The sequence below is a fragment of the Pteronotus mesoamericanus genome, unplaced genomic scaffold (assembly GCF_021234165.1).
Source record: "Pteronotus mesoamericanus isolate MK-2021 breed Mesoamerican mustached bat unplaced genomic scaffold, CSHL_Meso_final contig_26, whole genome shotgun sequence".
Classification (NCBI taxonomy): domain Eukaryota; kingdom Metazoa; phylum Chordata; class Mammalia; order Chiroptera; family Mormoopidae; genus Pteronotus; species Pteronotus mesoamericanus.
In genome coordinates this window covers 3,856,733-3,880,360 of record NW_026555109.1, presented here as the reverse complement: position 1 = coordinate 3,880,360, position 23,628 = coordinate 3,856,733, and the positions used below count along the sequence as shown (strand labels likewise).

General features: G+C 37.1%; 1 protein-coding gene across 1 annotated transcript in view; it reads right to left on the bottom strand.

Annotated features, from left to right (window-relative positions):
- Positions 1 to 15,921, bottom strand: part of ITGBL1 (integrin subunit beta like 1) — a 254,481-nt gene extending 238,560 nt beyond the window's left edge. Inside the window, exon 1 of the mRNA XM_054574359.1 lies at positions 15,787 to 15,921. The gene's annotated coding sequence lies outside the window, so the exon portion shown is untranslated. The remainder of the gene's footprint in view (positions 1 to 15,786) is intronic.
- Between the last annotated feature and the right edge of the window lie 7,707 nt (positions 15,922 to 23,628).

Sequence of the window (23,628 nt, the reverse complement as noted above, 5' to 3'; positions counted from 1 at the left end):
TTACAGCAACAACAATAAAGTTCTAACAGAGACTATTAGAGAAAATTCATTTCTCCATTTGAGGAGATAGATTGGAGTGATATGGGATAGCTTAATGATAATATCTATAATGATAGTAAGTGTAGTCCCTGGCCTGGTAGCTTAGTTGGTTAGCGCATCATCCAGACATACCAAGTTTATGGGTTTGATACTGGTCAGTGCACATGCAAGAATCAAACAATGAATGCATAAATAAGTGGAAAAACAAATTAAAAATATACTAAGGTGTTCTTAGGGTATAGTCCCAGCAGGGGAATCCCTGGATCAAAAGGCAGTTCCATTTTCAGCTTTCTGAGGAAATTCCACACTGCTTTCCATAGTGGCTGCACCAGTCTGCATTCCCACCAACAGTGGACTAGGGTTCCCTTTTCTCCACAGCCTCGCCAGCACCTGTTGTTTGTTGATCTGTTTATGGTGGCCATTCTGACCGGTTTGAAGAGGTACCTCATGGTGGTTTTGAGCTGCATTTCTCTGATGGCTAGTGATGCTGAGGATCAAAAAATTATGGTACATATACACAATGGAATACTAGGCAGCAGAAGAAAAAAAGAACTACTAAACTTCGCGACAGCATGGATGGAACTGGAGAGCATCATGCTAAGCGAAATAAGCCAGGGGGCGAAAGACAAATACCATATGATCTCACCTATAAGCGGAACCTAACCAACAATGCAAAGATGCAAGGAAAATATGACCAGCAACACTGAAAGGAAAAGAAATCAACAGACAAGAGGGAAGCGGGGGGCAGGGAAAGGGAAGGGAAGGGGTAAGTCAAGGAACATATAGCAAGGACTCATGGGCAAAACCAAAGGGGAAGAGCTGAGGGAGGGAAGGAGGGAGGAGGCAAGGGAAAGTGGTGGGGGGGGAGGCAGAGACAAATGTATTTAAAAAGTAAATAAATTAAAAGTTTTGGTATATTTAAAAAATATGAATAGGAAAATATTTAAAAAATAAAAATAAAAAATAAATAAAAATATACTAAGGGTAGCTGCTACTGAACAATTACTATATGCCAAGGATGTTCCTGAGTCCTTGTTTTCACAAAAACACTGTGAGGTGAGGAAACAGAAGCACAAGAAAGTGTATTAACTTCCCAAGATCACATAGTTCATGACAAACAGAGCCAGTTTTTGAACCCACATAGTCTTTCTCTTTGAATTAGTCTCACTAAGCTGCCTCTCACACTTCCACATTTGGAAAAAAATTAATTATTGTGGATTAATACTGCATATGCTAATTCAAAATTGCATAAAAGAAATTCAAATATTCTTGGGCACTGTGCTAAGTGGTATAAGTCAATACAAGCATGACTGTACAGCTATTGATGCAAAACAATGTGATCTTAAATATTCCATTAATCTTTCTCAGGATCAGTTCTTTATCTTTAGATGGCAAGATGATCTATCCAGTAGATTTATTATAAGAAGTTAGCATCACACAAGAGGTATATAGCAAATCCTAAATAAATGTTAACTGTATTATCATTACCATATTCCAATTTCATAGTAACACTATGGGATACATTATAATTAAACAAAAATTTTAAAGTGTATCCAGAGGGATTTTTTCCTAGACCACTGATTACTATTTTCCTCCAAATACCCTATGCACATCATTCATCGGTTGTTCTTCAAACTCATGCTGGTTTGACTAGTTAAATCATCCGTGGAGAAGGTAGAAAAGACTATAATTTTTGATACCTACACACTCGGGCATGAATTTTAAACTGTATAGAGTATTTAAAGAGTATTTTACTGCACTCTAATAGGCTGTGTGCAGATACTTGAGAATTAAACAAAGCCAAATCCACTCTATAGAATATTAACACCTGTGTTACAATACCATGCAGGCATTGAACACTCATTAAATAATAACTCATAAAGTGAGAGTTCTTAAAATTCTCAAAGAAAGCAGAGCTTTCAAAATAACAGGACTTTTCTCTTTTGTGGTCACGTGTAGGAAAGGAAAAATCTTTCCACCTCTTTATTCAACCTGCAGTCCCACTGGATTCAGTTGCTGTTTTTTTTCTAATGGTTCCAGTTCTCCACTAGAAGCCGTTTTGAAGATGTTTAATAAATGCTTGATGATTTAATAATTGAGGCTCAGAGTAAACTCTTGTGATAATGCAAAGTTACTGAGTTTTCAATAGGGCTTTCTTCCCTTAGCATGCATTTCTGTTAATTCACATCTCTTTGTTCTCAAAAAGGCAATACATATATTAAAAATCACATCTATTTGAATTTCTAGATTTTATATTATGAATACATTAATCTCATAAGCACAAAAAATAGTTTCTCATGTGATTTATTCATAATAGCCAAATATGTAATACACAAAATAACATTAGTTAATATTCATGAAATTAACAAATGGATATATTTGATTCTCCTAGCTACCTTTTCTTCCCCTTTTATAGACAAGGAAAACAAAAGGTTACAAAAAGTTTCTCCCATTGCTGACTCCAAAGAATCCTTATTTAAATAATGGTTGGTGCTAAATGCAATCGCTCTAAGAATTTCAATTATAGCTGAGAGAAATGTTGTTTATTGGTATGACAAGTAATTTAAGTCCCAATGATCTCTGTTACCTGGACTTCTTTTGATGCTAAATGAATAAAAATGTTCATCTGTCCATTTTTTGAGCTTTGATGTGCACTTCTCTGGCATAAAACAAAAATGAGAGTGCACATCAGTTTTTCTATGAAAAATAATTAACGGAATATGTATTTTTACATATAAAAAAGAGGTTCCTAAAATTATATTCTTATTGCAGGAATTCAAATTCATGAAAATATTTCCCTAAATAAGTGATTTCAAAACAACTTTAGTAAGCTTGAAGAGAATCCATCTAACGATTTCTTCCCAGAACTACTTAGTATGATAGTTGGAGAACAATAATTTTGAATATCAATTAAAAGTAATGTAAGAATTGAATGAAATTATATGTACAAGAGTATTTTCCATCAAAGCAAACTCAAATATAAGTATTTCTCATTATCAAAATTACTTAACAGACTCTCACAAAAATGGGGAGAAAAAGAAGTTACTCCCAAATGAGTGGAAAAGGGGACTCCCCACAGAGAGAGCTAAATGAAATAGAGGCAAGGGAACTATCAGATATTGAATTCAAAACAATGGTTCTAAGGAAGCTCAATGAGCTAAGCCAGCTCAAAAATAACCATGAGAAACTGCAGAGAAACTATCAGGATCTTACAGCAAACTATATCAACCTGGAAAAGGACATAGAAACTATCAAGAAGACACAAGAGGATATGAAGAATACCATTTCTGAACCGAAGAACACAGTAGAAGGAATACAAAGCAGGCTGGATGAAGCCGAGGATTGAATCAGTGAGATGGAGGATAAGGTAGATAAAAGCTCCCAGAAAGAACAAGAAATGGAAAAAAGACTCAAAAAGAATGAAGAGGTATTGAGGGAAATACAGGACAACCTGAAACGCAATATTATCAGCATAATAGGGATACCAGAAGAAGAAGAAGAGGAGCAAGGGATAGAGAACCTCCTTGAAAAAGTAATGATGGAAAATTTCCCGGATTTGAGGAGAGAAAGGGTCTCATGGATCCAGGAGGCACAGAGGACCCCACTCAAGAGGGACTCAAGGAGGTCGACTCCAAGACACATCATCATTAAAATGGCAACTATCACAGACAAAGAGAGAATCCTCAAGGCAGCAAGGGAGCAGGAGAAAGTAACATACAAGGGGGCCCTGATATGCCTAGGAGCAGACTTCTCAACAGAAACACTACAAGCCAGAAGGGAATGACAACAAATATTCCAAGTCATGAAAAGCAAGGGCCTTAACCAAGGCTGCTCTACCCAGCAAGGCTCTCAATTACAATAGAAGGGGAAATACAGAGTTTCCCAGACAAAAGAAGGCTAAAAGAATACATCTCTACCAAACCAGCACTCCAAGATATGCTAAAGGGACTGGTTTAAGAAGATGAAGGAAAAGAGTGAGAAAGAGAAAAACACAGGTACAAAGAGAAAAAATGAATAAGTTTCTATCAGTAATATCTCTCAATGTAAATAGACTAAATGCCCCAATCAAGAGACACAGGGTAGCTGAATGGATAAGAAAACATGACCCACACATATGCTGCTTACAAGAGACCCACTTCAGAGCCAAAGACCTACACAGATTGAAAGTAAACGGATGGAAAACAATAGTCCAACCAAATGGGCAAGAAAAAAAGGACGGGGTTGCCATACTTGTATCAGACAAAGTAGATTTCAAAACAAGGCCATAAAAAGAGACCCAGAGGGGCACTTTACAATACTTAAAGGAAGAATCTATCAAGCAGACATAAACATTGTAAACTTATATGCTCCCAATATAGGAACCCCCAAGTATATAAGGAAAATCTTGAACGACTCAAAAAAAGATATAGATAGTAACACACTGGTAGTAGGGGATTTCAACACCCCACTGTCAAAAATGGACAGATCTTCAAACAAAACATCAACAAGGATATTGTGGAGCTGAATGACACACTAAATCAAATAGACTTAACTGACATATATAGAACCTTACATCCCAAGGAAGAAAAATACACATTCTTTTCCAATGCTTATGGCAGTTTTTCAAAGATAGACCACATGATAGGACACAAAGCAAACCTCAGCAAATTCAGGAAAATTGAAATAATACCAAACTTTTTCTCGGACCACAAGGCCTTGAAACTGGAAATCAACCTCAAAGAGAAACTTCAAAAACTTGCAAACTCATAGAGACTCAACAGTAGGCTATTAAACAATGAATGGGTCAATAATGAGATAAGAGAAGAAATCAAAACATTTCTGGAAACAAATGAAAATGAACAGACAACAGTCCAAAACCTATGGGACACAGCAAAGGCAGCCCTGAGAGGGAAGTTCATAGCAATACAGGCTTACCTAAAAAAGGTAGAAACATTTCAAATAAAAGACCTAACACTACAACTTCAAGAATTAGAGAAACAACAACAAATAAATCCCAGAGCAAGTAGAAGGAAGGAAATAGTCAAGATCAGAGCAGAACTGAATGACATAGAGACGAAAAGAACAATTCAAAGGATCAACCCATCCAGGAGCTGGTTCTTTGAAAAGATAAATAAAATTGACAAGCCTTTAAGCGGACCCATCAAGAAAAGAAGGGAGAGGACCCAAATAAATAATATCAGAAATGAAAGAGGAGAAATAACAACTGATACCACAGAAATACAAAGGATTGTCAGAAACTACTATGAACAATTATATGCCAAGAAATTTGAAAATCTTGATGAAATGGACAAATTTTTAGAAAAGTATAATCTTCCAACACTGAAGGAGGAAGAAACAGAAAGCTTGAACAAACCGGTAACAGCTGGGGAAATTGAAGCAGTAATCAATAAACTTCTGGCACACAAAAGCCCAGGGCCGGATGGTTTCACAGGAGAATTTTACAAAACATTTCAGGAAGAGCTAACCCCTGTCCTTCTCAGACTTTTCCAAAAAATCCAAGAGGAGGGAAGACTCCCAGGCTCTTTTTATGAGACCAGCAATCCCAAACACCAATTCAAGAGAACCTATGCACCTCAATGTTCATAGCAGCACAATTTACAATAGCCAAGTGTTGGAAGCAACCTAAACGCCCATCAGTAGATGATTGGATCAAAAAACTATGGTACATTTACACAATGGAATACTACACAGCAGAAAGAAAAAAGGAACTACTAAGCTTCGCGACAGCATGGATGGAACTCGAGAGCATTATGCTAAGCCAAATAAGCCAGGGGGCAAAAGACAAATGCCCTATGATCTCACCTATAAGCGGAAGCTAACCAACAATACAAAGATACAAGGGAAATAGGACCAGCAACACTGAAGGAAAAGAAACCAACAGAGACAAGGGGGAAGGAGGGAGGGGGGTGGGGAAAAGGAAGGGAAGGGGAAAGCAAGGAACATATAGCAAGGACTCATGGACAAAACCAAAGGGGAAGAGCTGAGTGACGGAGGGAGGGAGGGGGCAAGGGACAGTGGTGGGGGGTAGGCAGAGACAAATGTATTTGAAAAAATTAATTAATTAATTTTTAAAAAAAGAAACCTTGAAAAGAAAAATATTTCTCATTATACTCTTGTATTACTAAGAAAGCATTAATTTTAATGCTTAAATCCATCCAAGTAACAATTGAGAGAAGTCTATCCTGTACATAGCTAATAAATCAAATATTTTCTTTCTTAGAAAAATTAATTCTTTTCATGTCAAGATTGTTCTTAGAGTTTATATAACTAAAGGGTGTTGGCTAAGAAAACAAAACAAAACAAAAAGTCTATATCTTGTCTTTTGTGTTTTGGGCAGGATAATATTGAAATGGCTAAATCATTTTGTTTAGAAAAATAACTAGTTTTGTCTAACTATTTTGCACAGCAGAAAATAATAGCTTCGAATAGTAGTAGTGATCAAATAGGAAATGTATTTACCATGTTTTGATTTTCTGATGTTGGCTCCTTACCACCCCAACTGGTTAAATCACAAATTTACAGTTAATGGCTTGTTATAAGAGAAGTTTCTAAGCAATACCAAAACTCATTGACTTCTTTTAAAATATTTTTAGGCTGCCATTCCTTACAAAGTATGCAGATGCAATAATAAAACAGGAAACTAGAGAGAGTAACTATTCACTTGTAATAATTTGATATTTGAACTAGTGACTCTGTACAATTAGGATGATAGGGCTCTTGGCATAGAAAATAATGTCACAAGGTAGGACTGGGGTAACATAAAGTCAAGCCTGTAAGTATCCTTATAAAAGGTCTTATTTTTCTTTTTCTTTTATAAAGCCATCATTCTTCTTCACAACCCTAAGTGAGATGATTTAGAGCAGACAGAAGAATGAGTTCTATTACAAAATACAGTTTGTTATTTGTCATGAAATGTGATCCTTGAAAAGACAAAGCACTCTTTTCCAAATAAAATGAGATTTGCAACATTCTTCCAGCTATCATTATCAATTTAAGAGTTAATGGGAAATGGCTTGAGAATTTACCTGTGTGAGGGCTTAAAAAATGCCATGGAAGATCCCACTCGGTACTCTCAGCACCAGTAATACTAAAATTTTCCCTTTCTCAGATGTGACTCTTGACCTTGAATACCACACCAGTCTTGGCATCTAAATTTCCCTAAGGAAAAAGGCTTCAGATCTTCCCGTTCCAACTGATTTGAAGTTTCCCTTTGCTGAGATCAGCAATGTTTGAAGACACTTTTATTAACACCTCTGTTGGCTGGCGACTCCCTCCCTCATACTTTGGAACCCAACTTCCTCTGGTGGAAATGTCTATGTGCAGATGCAAGAGCTAGAACACTGGATAGCTGCGTGCATGTATGTGTAGAAATGTGTGTGTAAAATGTTAAACTGGTGTTTGAAAATACTATTTAAAGTCTTCTCTATCAAAAAACAAAACACACAACAGTAACAAAAATGAGAAACAACTAGAATGTCCAGTAATACTCAAATAACTTACCAAAGAATATATTCATATTATAAAACATTATATGCTTATTAAAATTCTGAATTATACATATTATTAAACTAGACTGATGGTTATAATATGTTCTTAAAGAAAATTCTTAATCATATATACGCATATTATTAAACTAGAATGATGGCCATGGTATATTCCTAAAGAAAAAAAGCAAGAAAGAAACATATCTGTATGTATGTATGTGTGTGTTTATGACACATATTTATATAACCATGGAAAATATGGAAGTATATACCCTAAGTTTAATATTGATTAACTCCAAAAGCTATGATTAAGACAAAGACTAAAGAGGAGTCCCCACGCACGCATATTTAATGTACTTGAATTCAACTATATGAGCTTAGGCATTTTCAGGTACATATTTGGCAATAAAGGGAGGTGGAATAATAACTTTAACAGTGTAGAGGTTGTCATTTTATTCAGTGAGCAGAGGCCCCAAGTGGGTGTGAAATGGGAGTATGAAAATGTTGTTACCTCCATGGGCTGAGGTTCTTGGTGTATATCTCCATGTTTGAGCATTTCACAAGGCTGAGGGACTGCAAAAGAACAATGCAGCTAAAATTCATTTAGTACCCAGCCCCAAACCAAAACTGTCTTCCTACTATGGATTAAACATTCATTTACTAGTGTTTGCTGTGTTATATTAATTGAAATAGTGGAATGGACTAAAACATGGAGCCTTCTTTAGAGGTTTATCAGTGTAATATTTAAACTTCAAATATTTAATCTTTGTGCTGATACAGAACTTGTTCTCTGCCTGAAATGTAATCTTAGTATTTTTATTCACATATATATATTTATTCACACACACACACACACACACACACACACAGTGTGTGACTTTTTGTAGCAACATGCATTATATTTTAATAATTTTTTATTTTTTAATTGTTTCAATACACTTGTCTCCATTTACCCACCACTACTCTTCCTTGCCCCACCCACCCCATATTTCAATAATTTTTAATATACAAATTTTTAAATATTACACCACTATGTCCTAGAAATGATAACCTCCTTAAAACTGCTGGGTAAAAAAAGTAGCATATGTAGAATATATTAAGAGGTACAGGGACTAGACATCCATCACCGGTCACTTAATTACTAATAATACATCAAAACAAAGACATTTTCTCTTTTTTTTCTTAGAATAATACCCTAGAGGTTCTGGGTTTAATAACAACAGTCATAACTGCTACCATTCAGAGTGATGGTTATGTGTCAGTTATTTTATTAAGTGCTTCATTTCTCACTTAAACTTTACACTAACCTTCCTCAGAATGTTAATTATACCCAATTGGCAAGATGAGTAAACTGAGTCTTGCAGTTACCCCCACTGCTGAAGTCTAAATAGCAGGTAAGCTGGTGTGGGTCCCAGTTCTATTGGACTTTTGAGCTCAAGTTCTTAGCCTCTATACATATTCTATTCTTGCTCTATATTAATAGGTTTGAACTTTTTAAATAAAACCATTGTTTCAAACAGGACTGTGGTTAGCTGCCAATGACAGAAAACCCCCAAATGACAGGACAAATAAGATAAAAGTTTATTATTTTTAAGTGCAAGAGCAGTCCACAGTCAAGCAGTCCAGGACTGTTGTAGCAGTGCCACAATGTCTCCAAAAAGCCATATCCCTGTCTTGTGTCTGAGCCATCCTCATAGTTGGTTAGCATATTCATCTCTTAACTCAAAGGGCTGGTGGTACTCCAGGTGGGAAAGGTGGACAGGCAAAACAAATACCTCCTTGCACATCAGCTCCCTTTAGTCACCCAACAGCTCCTCTGCTTACATCTTTTTGGCCAAGATTTCATCCCATGTCCACACTTAGCTTTAAGAAAGGAAAAGGGTTGAAAAACTAGGATTTTTAATAACTAGAATGATCACTATAAAATCTTATATTGTTTACATTTCTGTGATTACACAAACCCACCTCCAATGTCTCCAGAATATTTAGTAATATTTACTAAATACTCAAAACCCAGTGAAAGAGAGTTACTTTGATTTGTTTTATATTGTGCTGATTTTCCCATTTTTTTAAGTTGAAGAAGTGGTTTCTGGCATCAACTTACTTGAGATTAATACTTTGGAGTAAATAAGGTAACAGCCTGGAAATACATATATGTCACTGAAGGTAAAAGTCAGAATCAGAAATGCAGTGAGTATAAGCCCCATGAATTTGCAAAAACCTTGATGTTTCCTGTAAATTAAAAAAAAATTAAAATTCCATATTCAAGGACTAATCATACAATATTGAGGATTGGGCCCTAGAACCTTCCATCTAATCAAGTATGGTGGTATAAATCAGGCTGAAGATTGAAGGGATGGGAACACAAAAGTCAAGCTCCTGAAATAAAAACTTAACCATGTGGTGAACTGAAGCATGACAGTGAGTTGCTCAATCTCATCCCAAAGGTGCCAGGGCTGAAAGCTCACCGAGCCTTGACACTATGTCTCACCTTGTACAAGGTGAGACAGCTCCAAACACTCACTGACAGACAAGGCAGGAAATGTGAAGCACAGGTTTAAACCTGGAGGAAGATGCAACATAAAAGGAAAACCTCTTTGGGGGAGTAAATATTTTACGGCCAACTATAAAGCTAGCATAAATAAGCATAATAATTCAAATGACTTACTAATCACTCCTATGTTTTGACATTATTATTATCCTCATTTGATACTATTATTGTCTCCATTTCATAAATAAGGAAATGGAAGTTGTGAGTGTTAGAATAACTAGCTCTACAGTTCACATGGAGCCTACACAACTGCTGGACTATACATTACTCTTCATATCTGTACCAGAAACCTGGTGTTCCGTTTAAGAATTAGTGTGGGGAAGACTAAGACCAGGGAAATTAGATTGTGAGGATAAGTTCTGAAAAGAAAAAAAAAAAAACCCTCAATACTTGCATCATGAATGGATCATAAGAACAGCCAGGTATTAGTAGAGTTGGAACCTCTCTTCCTCACCATTCACACATTATAACGTTCTTGTACTTACAAGAGGACAGCTATGGTAGAAAGAATAATGGCCACAAAGATATCCACATCCTTGCTCACAGTTTCTGTAAATGTATTACCTTACATGGCAAAGGAGACTGTGCTGGTGTGATTAAGATTGCAGATCTTCAAATGGAAAGATTATACTGTATTGTCTGGTTGGGCCATATCTAATCACAAGTCCTTAAAAGTGGAGCATTTTTTCAAGCTGTGGTGAGAGAAGATGTGACAATGGAAAAAGTTCAGAGAGATGGAATCATGACGCAGATCTGACACTGTACTGCTGGTTCTAAGATGTGAGGATATCCATGCAAGGGACCCAAGAGAGTCATCTAGGAGATCAAAGAGACCCTCCAGCTGATAGCCAGCAAATAAACAGGAACCTCAGTCCTGTAGCCACATAAAACTAAGTTCTCCCAACATTAAATGACCATAAAATGGACTTCTCCAAGAATAGCCAGAAAGAAACAGAGTTTGCCAGCACCTTAGCCTTAGGAGACCCGCCTCGAACATCTGACATACAAAACTGTAAGAAAATACACTTGTTTTGCTTAAGCAACAGGGTTTGTGGTAACTTGTGATAGCAGCAATAAGAAATGAATACAATGGCAGGAGATGGAATTTAGGAAAATACCTTACTTCCTAACTCCGCAGGCAGGGAGTTCTTCAGACAAAGGATCATACCTGGGATCTCTGTTTCTATGGCATTGATAACCCACCTCCAAAACCTGAGATTCATGAGTCACAGGTCATATTTAACAATTTGTGTCTTAGGCCCAGAAAGCTGAGTAGCATTTTGTCAGGGTTATGATACCCAGAGACATGGGATGCCAGTTTTAGCATAATGTCTCAAAGCATATTGAAGAATTTTGAGAACCTTACAAAGGAGGTTTATGGTTTGCAAATTTAAAACTCGTAACACAAATAATTTTGCTCCCATGTGTTCCCCTCTCCTTCCAGGGAAATTTTACCTAAAATAATAAATGCTGAATTTGTCACACTGACAGTACTTGAACTAAGAACCATAATATTATAAATATGCTCCTCTAGAATATCAAGATTTGGGAATAACCTGGCCCAAGGCCAACATATCTTGGTCACTATGGTTGAACTTCAGTGTAGTGTTCAAAAGCAGTGTTAGTTGAGAGAAACTGGTGTACAGGTCTGGAACTTTTTTGAGGATGAAAACCTTTAAATTTTATGTGTCACTTGGGGTAATATGAGATACATTTATCCAAAATGGATGAACCTAGGGGAGTAGATCTCAAACAAGAGGTTTGCATGAAGCAGGTGAATGAGCTTAGTCATGAGGGTCTCCTGAATGTGATCTCCAGAACTGCAGGAGATGTTAAGATCACAATTAAAATACATGAAAGGAGGCAATCAAAGTCTGTCTGTTCAACACATTCCTTTACTGGAGAGGATGTTAAAGAACAGGTTTTAGCAGTTTTTAAAATTCATCATAATCCTAATTTTATTTTCTCTATGTCGGTCTGTAAGTGGCATCTAAATTGAGTTCCTCCTCACCAAGTGTCTACCCCAATCTGCTGTGCCCTCAGGCACTGCATTACTTTTCATGAGTCAGAGCACTAACCATGTTGCCCATGTTAAAACACTTCATTGCTCCCACATGGTGTTTGAGCACAAACATCATATCCAGGTTCAAAGTCCTCTACAATATGTCAATCTGTAACTCTCAATATACCTTCCACTACTTTCCCCATAGCGCTAAGGTCCAACCAAGCCAAATCTAGAATCTCTCACTATTTCCCAAACACACCCACATATTTTTCTGCCTCTAAACATTTGCGTGAACTTTTGTTCACTCAAAATTCCAACAGTCCACCCTTTGGGTTAAAAACCTCCCAAAATTTAAAGATGTGTATGCTACCACATTCTCAAGAACTTTTTAACTACAATACCACATTATTTAAAGGAATCTTCATAGAAATTTGTAGAAATTATTTTTTGCATTGCATTATAGGTTTTTGATAGTTCTCTTGACCTCTCTACTCAATGGGAAGCACTCCTCACCTTTATATCCCCTTCGACAGCAGAGATATAGAGCACTTCATAAACGTTTGCTAAATTGAATTTAGGTAACTCTTCCCAGTTACTAAAACTAAAACTCTTTTAAGTTATATATATATATATACACATATATATAACTTACTTAATTACTCTTTTTATACTTAAAAGAGTAATTTATATTATCTAAATGTATTTTATATATTTATATATCTTTATATATATAAATATATATGTATGTCAAAAGTGATTAGAAAAGATTTTTAAGAAACTGAAATTTTGTTTAAGTGCAATCATAGCTGTTCAGAGTGGGTTTCCAGGGATGCCTTGAAATAGTAACTGAAAATTTGTTTTTATGTAACCAAACATTTTACTCTTCTCCAAGACATATTACAGCAAAATTAGGTTACTCCTTATTAGAACATAACATCCGTAAGAACAATCATTGGGCCAGGCTTTATGCTATTGAAGTTTAAGGAAGATGCATGTGACATGAACAAGTAGACACTGGAAGAAATTACCTCTTTTGATCTTGTAAATATAATGATTTCAACTAGCTCAAACTAAAATTAGTATGTTCATTGTGATTCATAGTATTAGAATTTCAGGGGATTAACTTTAAAAGGGCATGGTGTACCTAATACAGCTGCTCTGAGGCTGGACCAAAATAACTATCCTTGCTTGACCCTTTGAGTTTTAGATCAGTAGCAACAGGCCAGAACTACACTAAGAAAAATGAACTATTTTTACTAAGTCAACTGCCCAAAACATACAAAGCCAGGCTATCTATCTACCTATCTATCATCTATCTACCTATTGTGTCTGTCTATCTAATCTATCCATCTTTTTGTCCATTTATCTATCTACACTAGCTCATCTTTTATGCATTGCAGTAATAATATTGGTATATATATATGTACATATGAATATATATATTGAGCACTGACTTTGTGCAAAATACTCTTTAAGTGTTTTACATGTGGTAAGCCTCATAACAATTCTGTATTGTTATTATCCCATTTTACAGATAAGGAAATGGAGTTAAGTAACTGCATATGTTCACACAGTTGATTTAAATCCTGGAGAATTTCCTCTAGAGGCAAAAATCTTAACAACGGTATAATACACTACCTGAGCATAATTTTGTTTATTCACAGAGGTTTGGAAGGTCTCTTAAAGCTACTCTACTTCTAGAAAGTACCTACAGGGGATTATCTTAGAGGTGAAGGCCCAGACGTCTGTAAAAACATAAAAGACAACCTGCTTTATGTTTCTATATTACTAACTATAATATTGGAACTACTTGTTGAAGGTGAAATTGAGAGGCTACATTTAAAGCACAGAAAAAGTGCGCAAGCTGGAAAGGCACACAATGGGCTGTGTATAAGGATTTCTTCATTGTCCGGGTAAACACAGAACATCAGGCAAACATAGTCACAATATTTGCAGGGGCAGATTTCGCCCTAGGCCCTGTAGCACAAGATTCGAAGGGCATCAGTCAGAGTGATGAGAATGGAAAATGAGCACAGTTGTTTCATTTAGCTCTGAGATGAAGAGAAGAAATTTGCCTTCTACAGGAACACACACACAAGCAAACGAAACTTTGGGTGACTCAGTACAGCATTTTGAATCAGGGAGGAAAGAATGCAGTGACTAAGATGTTATGGATAAACAACAAATCACTTTCCATGGGAGATTAAAAAAGAGCACTATCTACCACAGCATTTTCTCTGCATGATTTTAAGAAAAGGAACCAGAGAAGCTTCTTCAATAGGGGAGTTTTATCTAATGACTCCCATAGGTAGTTTCACTGGCTGAAGACTGCATCTTACTTCTTTTCCAATGAAAGAACAATACAAAATGCCCTTTAAAAATGTATTAAGAACTCATGATATTGAAGGGGCCTTGCCAGAGGTAATAAAATCCAGAGAAGCTAGGTAGAAGTTGAATTTGGAATGAAATATTAAACAATACTTAGTTTTCATCCCAAAGGGATGCCCTTAATAATACTGCAGCTTATGGGACTAATGAAGTTAAAATAACACATTATGGCATTCACTATTTTTAAAGAGTTGAGCTGCAGCCTTCACAGAATAAACAGCCACACAGAAGCACCTGTGCTCCTCTGAATTACTTATATGACTATTTTTTCCACTGCCAAACAGTCTGCATATTAAGTATTCCATCTATGCTCTTCTAGACCCAGGTGCCAAGAAAAAAACATTTTGTTAAAAACTCATTCTTGATCTCTGCATGTTAGTGTTGGACTCTTTATTCTTAGCTACATTGTGGGTAAATAAGTTGTGTTTTTTTTCCTGCAAATATGCCAAATCCTGGCTGGAATGCACTGTGTTGTCCTTTTACTAACAGAGCGCCTGTATCACTTACAATGACCTGATTGAGGTTCTTGGCCTTAAGTAAATGGCATATTTAGGTGAAACTGGTACAGGTCAGAGTTGTTCTCTATGAAGAAATACCTTGACCCTTTCCAAAATCAGGGCCCAAATCACTCCTTAAAAATGTGCAAGGTAATGAATTTATTTTTGCTCCACCCTTACAAAATACCAAGTTTTACTGAAGCTAAAGATTTCAAGCTGCTAAAACAATGCAAAAGCAATTGCTCCTAAGTAAATAGGGACCTACTTATTTTTTTCTTATCACAGTTCTTGATATGCATTTATATCTGTGAACTATATCCTAAATATAAGAGGACAAATCAGAGACACAATCTGTCCCCTGGAATTTAGGAAACTATGTCCCTGTATTACCTTAGTAAAAATAAAACACAGGCTTGCAAATATTCTGCAATATGTTCTGCAAATATTATGATTATCACTAATTTTGGGGGTAGAGGAACACAGCAAAATAAATCTATTTGCAAGGAAGTTGAGAAGTTGAGTCTGTAACAAGAAACTAAAATACAGATATGTGAGATTTATAATTAAGTGAATAAATATTACAAATATTATTTCTACTTAAGTTTGAACCTTGGGGTGGAGGAAAGTGTTGTAATACATGATTCCGGAATTGACTAGCAAAGGAATACCTTCACAGATGGTAATAACTTCCTTGATGACCAAGTGAGCAGAGGCCTGTCCCTTTCTCTCCCTGGGGGAAATGGCAGAAACCCCAGAAGAAAGTGTTTCCCTTCTTCCTCAGGTGGCCGTGCGTCACGGAGAGGAGAGAGCGTCCTCCCTTACCTGCACAGGTCCTCCCGTCGTAGGTGTCGCACACCCACTCGTGGCATTCACACAGAGGCCCGAAGTACACTCCTGGTTCATTCACGTGACAGATGCAGACCCCGCAGTCGCACCGGCCCCGGCCGTGGCACAGAGCGGCCCCTGGGGGCTGTCCGGGAGCCCGGCACCGGCGCTCTGACTCTGCCTGGGACAGCCTGCACATGACACCTGACCCGCTTCTGCATGGGGCGACAAACCACAGTAGGGCCACAGTCAAGCTCAGACACTGCTCCTAGTGCTTGGAGCCCACTTTCCTCCCAGATGGAGACATAGAATCTCTGAGGCCCCACCTTTCTCTAGGGGCCAAGGTCCCTTTAGGGGTGCTGTCTTACCTCAGGCTGTCACCTGAGAAATGACTGTGACCCAAAATGTCTAACTAATGACCTTCCAGTTGGAGAGAGGTGATCCAGCCCTGCCCTTGGAAGTTTGTCTTGAATCTTATATGCACAATTAGATTACATACAAGTTAATCCAAAATATGACACTTTGCTGCTTTGTTAGTCCTTTTTGAAAAGTCCCATTATTATCTAATGGCGAGGGGCAGTTAGTTTATGCAAAAGAGGAGGTGAATATATAGAAGCAGTTGTATATGTTATGATAACAGAGCATAATACTTTTTTAAGTTGCATTAAGCAGTGCTTATAAACTATACCTTTTTAAAGTTTAGCTTTTCAGTGTGCCTCAAAGTCTCTTACAGAATGTAATACAAAATGTCATACAGACCCATAAAATAATTCAGCCTTATAGGCTATGAAAATTTATAGATACACATAGCTAGAACTACATTTAACTCATGGCAGAAATTCTTCTGCCCTGACAGGGTATACATTCAGTTGGTTAGAGCATCATGCCTCTACGCCGAGGTTGTGGGTTCAATGACCAGTCAGGGCACATATAAGTGTCAACCAATGAATGCATGAATAAGTGAAACAATGTCTCTCTCTCTCTCTCTCTCTCTCTCTCTCTCTCTCTCTCTCTCTCTCTCTCTTCCCCCCCCCCGCCCCACTCCCTCTCTCTCATCAATACATTTTTTTAAATGTATAAAAGAAATTCCTCCTGATATTTTTTGGAATAGGAGGAAATTATTTCTTTATTCAATGATTTTATTTTTCTGAAGTACAGGCAAAAGGACAGAGGAGAAGCAACACACAGCACAGATATAAGGAAAGGAATGAAAACAGGTTGAAACAGTTTATCCTGGGTCCAACTTAATTAACTGCTGTTAGCTTAGGGCAACCGTCCTGCAAGCTTGAGCCCTGCCACACAAAGCAGGGCAGATCTGTGTTAAAGAATAACAAACCAAACTTACCTCAGGGATGGCGAGAAGCTTTGAGGAGCAGCTGACAGCGTTGCGAAGAGGAGGGATGACGCCAGCAGCAAGAAGTTCCTGAAGCCTGTGGGACACATGCTGAGCTCCCAGGCTGTGGAGGCCAGCGGAGCTTCTGCAAGGTGGGGCTCACAGTGGGAGGCTACAGGAGGGCGAGGTGCCACCAGCAGATGGCTGGGCAGACGGACTCACAGACACTCAGGCACTCAGGTCCGGGGCTCTACTGGAGCTGCAAGTGCCTTGATGAGCTGCCTGAGAAGATTTGGGCAGCGCCACCGCTCTGGGCGGGGTGCTTGTGCCAAACCCCTCAAGTGGAGAGTCTAGGCAGGAAAATAATTAGAAACAGTTGTGCAAGCAGATGGTTTATTTTGACATTTAAAAAGAAATGTCCTGTTTGGAGGCCTCAGAAATATTTGACGGGGGAATATTTGGGCTGGCTGATACTGAAGGGATACATAAACCCCAAAATGTCAGGGTAAGTGGGGGGGGCTAACAATGTCAGCATGTCAGCATGAACCCTTCGATAAGGAGTGATTCACCACATGAGTTTTAAGAGGCACTATTTGGAGTTGTGAGGGGCAAGCAAAATTGACAAACAAAACTTTTTCTTGTACTTTTTCCCTTTCTTTTAAATTGTGAGTTTTTCATTTCTTAAGCCTTTAAAAAGTATATCAAGATTCTAACTGTTCAAGCCAGTAGCTCATCACATCACATTTTTTCTTGACTTGGGAAGTTCAAATTGTGGTTGTCCCAAATTCACCCCATTCTCTTTCATGAATCAAGTACATGGAAACAAGATAAAATGTCTAATTACAATATCAGTTGTACTGAAAACTAATCAGTGTCATTTATTAAGCACCTACTATGTGTCAGTCAGTATATTTTATTTCTAATTGTCAAAATAATCCCACATTTGTCTACTCACTTAGCATACATGGATTTAGCATCTATTAGTTACCAGGCTCTGTGCCAGACAGAGAGGACACAACAGCAAAATAAGGAGACATGATCCCTCCTCTTGGAATCCAGTTGGTTAGTAGACTTTAATCAAAACAAAAACACAAATAAAAAAAGGACAAAGGACAAATGCAATAAAAAATGAATGCAGTTACTTCCAGATTAGCTAGAGGCACCTGATTTAATCAATATGGTGGTATTTGAGCTAATGGCTGAAGGATAAATAGAAGCAGTTGCGGGTAAATAGGCAAGAGGTAAAAGAGAGTGGGGAAGCATTCATATTTCCATTTTAAAGATCAAGAAACTGAGGGCAAAGAATAACCCTCTTGTACAAAAGTAACTGACTTGCTCAAAATCACACAGGAAGTTAAAATGTAGTTTCAGCTAAAATCTGTGGAAATGCTACACACTGTTTGCTACATTGTTGGTCATTTGGGAAAACTGTCTGGGAGGGTTAAAGGAAAACATTTTTCCTTTCCTCTAAAAAAAAGCACTTTAGATGGAATGTTTCCTCATGAATAGAACCATCCATGCTGTGATTCTATGACCTTAAAATCAGGAATAAACTATACCAGGACGGAATTTCTCCCGGTCATTTATATCAATAGATACAAAAGACCACCTCCAACATTTGCCTGCTGGAATAAGAAGGCTAATGAAAGTCCTCTGAACAGAACCCACTCCTTTCCTCTCGTTTCCTTAGTCTCCATCTGCACCAGAAGGGGCTCTGCCTGGAGCATACCCCAGCCCACACAGATAAGTGTCCTCCAAATGACTGGCCCTTTGTCAATACTCAGGACCAGGCTGGATTTATCATATGGGAGACATGTGCATAGGCCAAAAAGGGGTCTGGGGAGGAAATTCTTGGAGTTCTTGTTTAGGAGTAACATAGGCTCTTGCTTGGCAGGTTCTATGGATTACATGAACTATTCATCTTGTGGGGAAAGGGTGTTACTGGAGGAAAAACAGAGGGAGTCACTAAACCAGTCATACTCAAAGTGGGATCTGTAACCAGCAGCAGCAGGAGCAGCAGCAGCAGCAGCACCTGGGAACTTATTAGAAATGCAAGCACTCAGTTCCCAACCCAAGACCTACTGAATCATAAGGTGCATTTTAACAATATCCTGAGAAACCTATTTGTACATCATAATTGGAAAAACCTTGAAAAGCTCAGAGCTGAGGGTTTGAGGCCACCAATGCCTGGATCTAAGGGTGATGCAGTAACTCATAGTTCAAGTTCTGACATTATATTTGTTCCTAGACACATGTAACACTATGAGAACATAGGAACAGGCTCTCCTGCAAATGTCTACAGACCTTGGTGAGTCAGAGAATATGGGAATAGTAGAATGAAAGAAACATTTACAAAGCCTCACTAGGAATTTGCACTGAAAACATTAAGCTTCTAATAAATGAGTCACATATTACTTATTTTTACATATTTTCTGAGGGGAAAAAAAGAATTGTTGTAAAACTGGGACCTGATGTTTGAATATTTCTTTCATGAATCAAAATAATTTTTTTAACTTGTGGTAATTTCATACTGCGCAGTGTGCAATGAGGAATATTATCATTAAGAGTGTGCCACTGTGTCTCTGGCCAGATGGCTCAGTTGGTTGGTCTATGGGTGGGTCCCATACATCAAAAGGCTGCAGTTTCAATCCCCAAGAGGGGCACATAGGGGAGGCACCCAATCAATGTTTCTCATTCTCTCTCTCTCTCTTCCTCTCTCTCTAAAATTCAATAATCATATCATTGATATTCTTGGGTAAATTTTTTTTTAAAGAATGTACTGCTGTGAAGTAAAGATTGTATGTACTGGTGACTGAAAGCATTTAAATTTTCATATCATTATATTACTGTGACTCAGAAATAATATTCCCAGTAAGTTAAAATAGTTTTATTGTAACTGACTCAGTAGAAAGCCTTGGATCCACAAAAACTCTTTCAAAATAAAAAGACTAACTTAAAAATATCTCCTTTTAGCGAACTTTTTATTTGTGTTTTTGTTTTTTCTGCCAAAGTACTAAATGCCTTGGAATACCTATGATCTCCCATCTCCTAGTTTTCAGAAACCTCAAGAACACACATTCTAGTGAAAGCAGATGTAGAGCTCAGTTGCTGAGTGGAAGGTGCTGAGTTCCTCACTGACACTGAAGTTCCTGTGACAGCTCTGGGGAAAAGGCAGCAGGGTGGATACACAGTGGAGGGGGCCTGGGAGGACCCCTCACATGTGAAACCAAACTCAAAGAAATTGAAAACATCTTATTCTTTGAATGTAGTCCTTGACTCCTCAGGTCACAAAATCACAGAATATCAGGATTCAAGGAATTTTTTTTTTAAGGTCATCTAATCTACCCTGGCTGGGTAGCTTAATTGGTTAGAGAGTTATCCTTATATGCGAAGGTTACAGGTTTGATCCCTGGTCAGAGCACATACAAGAATCACCAATGAATGCATAAATAAATGAAACAACAAATGATGTTTCTCTTTCTCTAAAAAAAAATAAATAAATAAAAAGTACATAAAATTAAATAAAAGAACATCTAATCCAAAACTAAATTTGTTGACAATATACAATGCAACTGCCAAATGATTAGATAGATTCATTAAGAAAACATTCGGAGGAACATAACTCTTTCTAAGAGTAGCTCTGAAACTTTCATCCTTTGGTTTTGGATCTACTCCATAGTCTTAATGAAAATATTTTAAGTTATAATATGCATGTGTCTCAGTCCCATTATACTCCCCAAATGATTCTACAGTTCTCAAAATAAACTTTCTCATTTCTATCACTTCTTCCTTGTGTCTTGCAATTTCAAGTTTTCAATACTCTCATTTCCTGAGAGTTTCATTTTCTCTGATATGGATGCTTCTGTAAAGTATAACAAGCACAACTGAGACTATAAAGTAGAGGTTGTCTAATGTGTGTGGAATTTTTTGTTTGTTTGTTTTGTAAACTGGCTCCTTTACATGGAGGGCAAGGAGAGTCCAAAGAAAGAGTCACACCACTCCAAATGTGTAGGTGGCAGATTTAATAAAATGATTGAGTCTTGTTCTGCATAATCACCACAAGATGAGTACATCTTCACACCCACCCACCAAAAGCTTAAAAGTTTATATAGAAGCCTTTAGTAGGTTCAGTCATATACACCATCAAGATGTGATAAATGGTGGGCAGAATGTATATTTTAAAGAGAGGGGAGGGACTGAGGAGCTTCCTATTGCCCGGGTCTAAATCACAGGTTGGTACTTTCAACACTCAGTTCATATACTATATTTCTACTAATTAACTAATGATCAAATTTACTTTTTGACTGTCTTATTACTCCAACAGTGGGCTTTCACATGTGTATTTTCCACCAAATACCAGTTGTTATTTTTGTAAATCTTTGTTTAATTTGATCTAGGTTTAGCTCTTTTATCCTGATAGTCAAAATTATTACGTATACTGTTTCCACATTTCTCTCAGTCTTCAAAGAATAATTATGATGAATATATTTCCTCCATATGTATCCAAATAATTCACAATGTAGTTGAAAAAAATTAGCCTGAGGACCAAGCGTAGGTGAGAACTTTCTTAAAGACAATAACAACCCCTTAATCGGCACACACTGAATAAGCAATGCAACTATTTACCAGTGTCCTGAGTTGTCTGCAATCAACTTCTATCTACATCGTGTTCACAAAGATGCTATGAAAGATCACATCGGTTGTCTCAATAGTCTTAGTTTACCAGGTAAAGCTTAAACTTTCACACCTTTTCTGCCAATACCTACAATAATGCCCAGTACATATTATATACTCAATACATATTTCTGGTATGAATAAATTAATTGGAAATGATACACTACTTGACTAATAGATCTATGAATCAACAAAGAATTTAGGTTATACAGTAGATTCTGGATCACTGTGAGATGGCATTTGTAAACTTTAGTATCCTCCTGACTTCATGCAGATACAACATGAATCTAAATAACACCAATCCTTTTTCTATATTCCCAAATTTTATTAATTATATAATTTTTACTTACTTTTTATAGTCATAATTTTGAGAGCTATTTTTGGTTCCTCTCTACAATTCACCTGGTTTATCCAGTAAATCTCTGAATCATGTTGATTCTGCTTCTTAGTAATTTAGCCTCCTACTAAAACATCTTTACTTTTACTTTTATTTTGTACACCATTGTCATAGCCTCTCAACTGGCCTCACTAGATTCTCATCCTTTTGCATCTACCCTTACTCTGCTCTCTATTTGATCTCACATACAAATTTCATCACAACCATTCCCTATTAAAATATTTTAATACCTTTTCTTTGTTTATAGCATAAAGATCAAGTCTTCTACCATTTCATACAAGACACTTAATGTTTGGCCTCTGTCTCCATAGTGCATCCTCTACCCAGATCCTCTCACCAGGGCTCATGCACACATCCCCTATCTGATGACAGATACCTCACAGCAGCACCCCGCAACAGGAACTGTCTTGTGTGTAAGGAACAGCCTCCACTAAAGCTGATCACTCTTATCCAAGACAGTTCTTTCATTTCCACTTGCAATAGTACTGATATCCTTATATCTCCTCCTATATGGACGCTAAAGAATTGGATTGTTTCATCATTGTGCTTCATGTCAGCAAAACAAGAAAGACTCAAAAATTAAAGGCAACAACATGTGTGAGGTGTGAGGCTAGAGAAGAAGTTTTTAGAATTATTTGTGTTATATATTTATTGTTTAGGAGTATGTATATAAGTATTTTCTCTTTCTCCTTTTTTCTTTCTTTTTCTTTCCTCCTTTCCTTCCTTCCATGTTTCCTTCCTTTTTTGCCCTCACTGAAGCTGCTCTTCTGACCAAGCACCCTTTATTCTGTTTTATTTTCTTTGCAGCCTTTTTCAGCATCTAATATTATGCTTTTCCATTTATTTACCTACTGTGTATAACCAACAATTCCCCATTTAAATTCAAGTGTCATGAGCTCAGGGGCCATTGCTCTCTTGTATTTTGTTGTAACTCTAGTACCTGGCACAGAGTAGAATCTCAACAAATATTTGCTTAGAGAATGAGTGAGTGAATGAATGAATAAATAAATGGATGAGCGACTTCTAAAAGTTTCATAGTTTGATAAAATTCAACAATTTGCACTAAAGGACTGTATTTCAGGTAAAATGGAAGGAAAAAATTAACACACTGTTACCAGATGAATTTAGGCAATTAAAATATAAAAACCATCAAGAAAAATTATATTTGTCATGAAAAAACAAGATAGCTAATCAAGAGTCAGATAAATAGCAGCTCTTACTAAACTCATTCTATATGTGTGGCACACCAATTGCTCAAAAACTGAGTCAAGTTTGAAGTAAAAAAAAAAACTCCATTTCACTCAAAACACACTTGGATAATATTTTTTGCTAAAAGAAGGCTTCCAGGTTTTCAAATAGTAAAAGGTACACCATAGCTTTCAGGAAGGCTAAATATTCTCAGGCAGCAATAAAAATAATTTTAAATTTCCAAGAA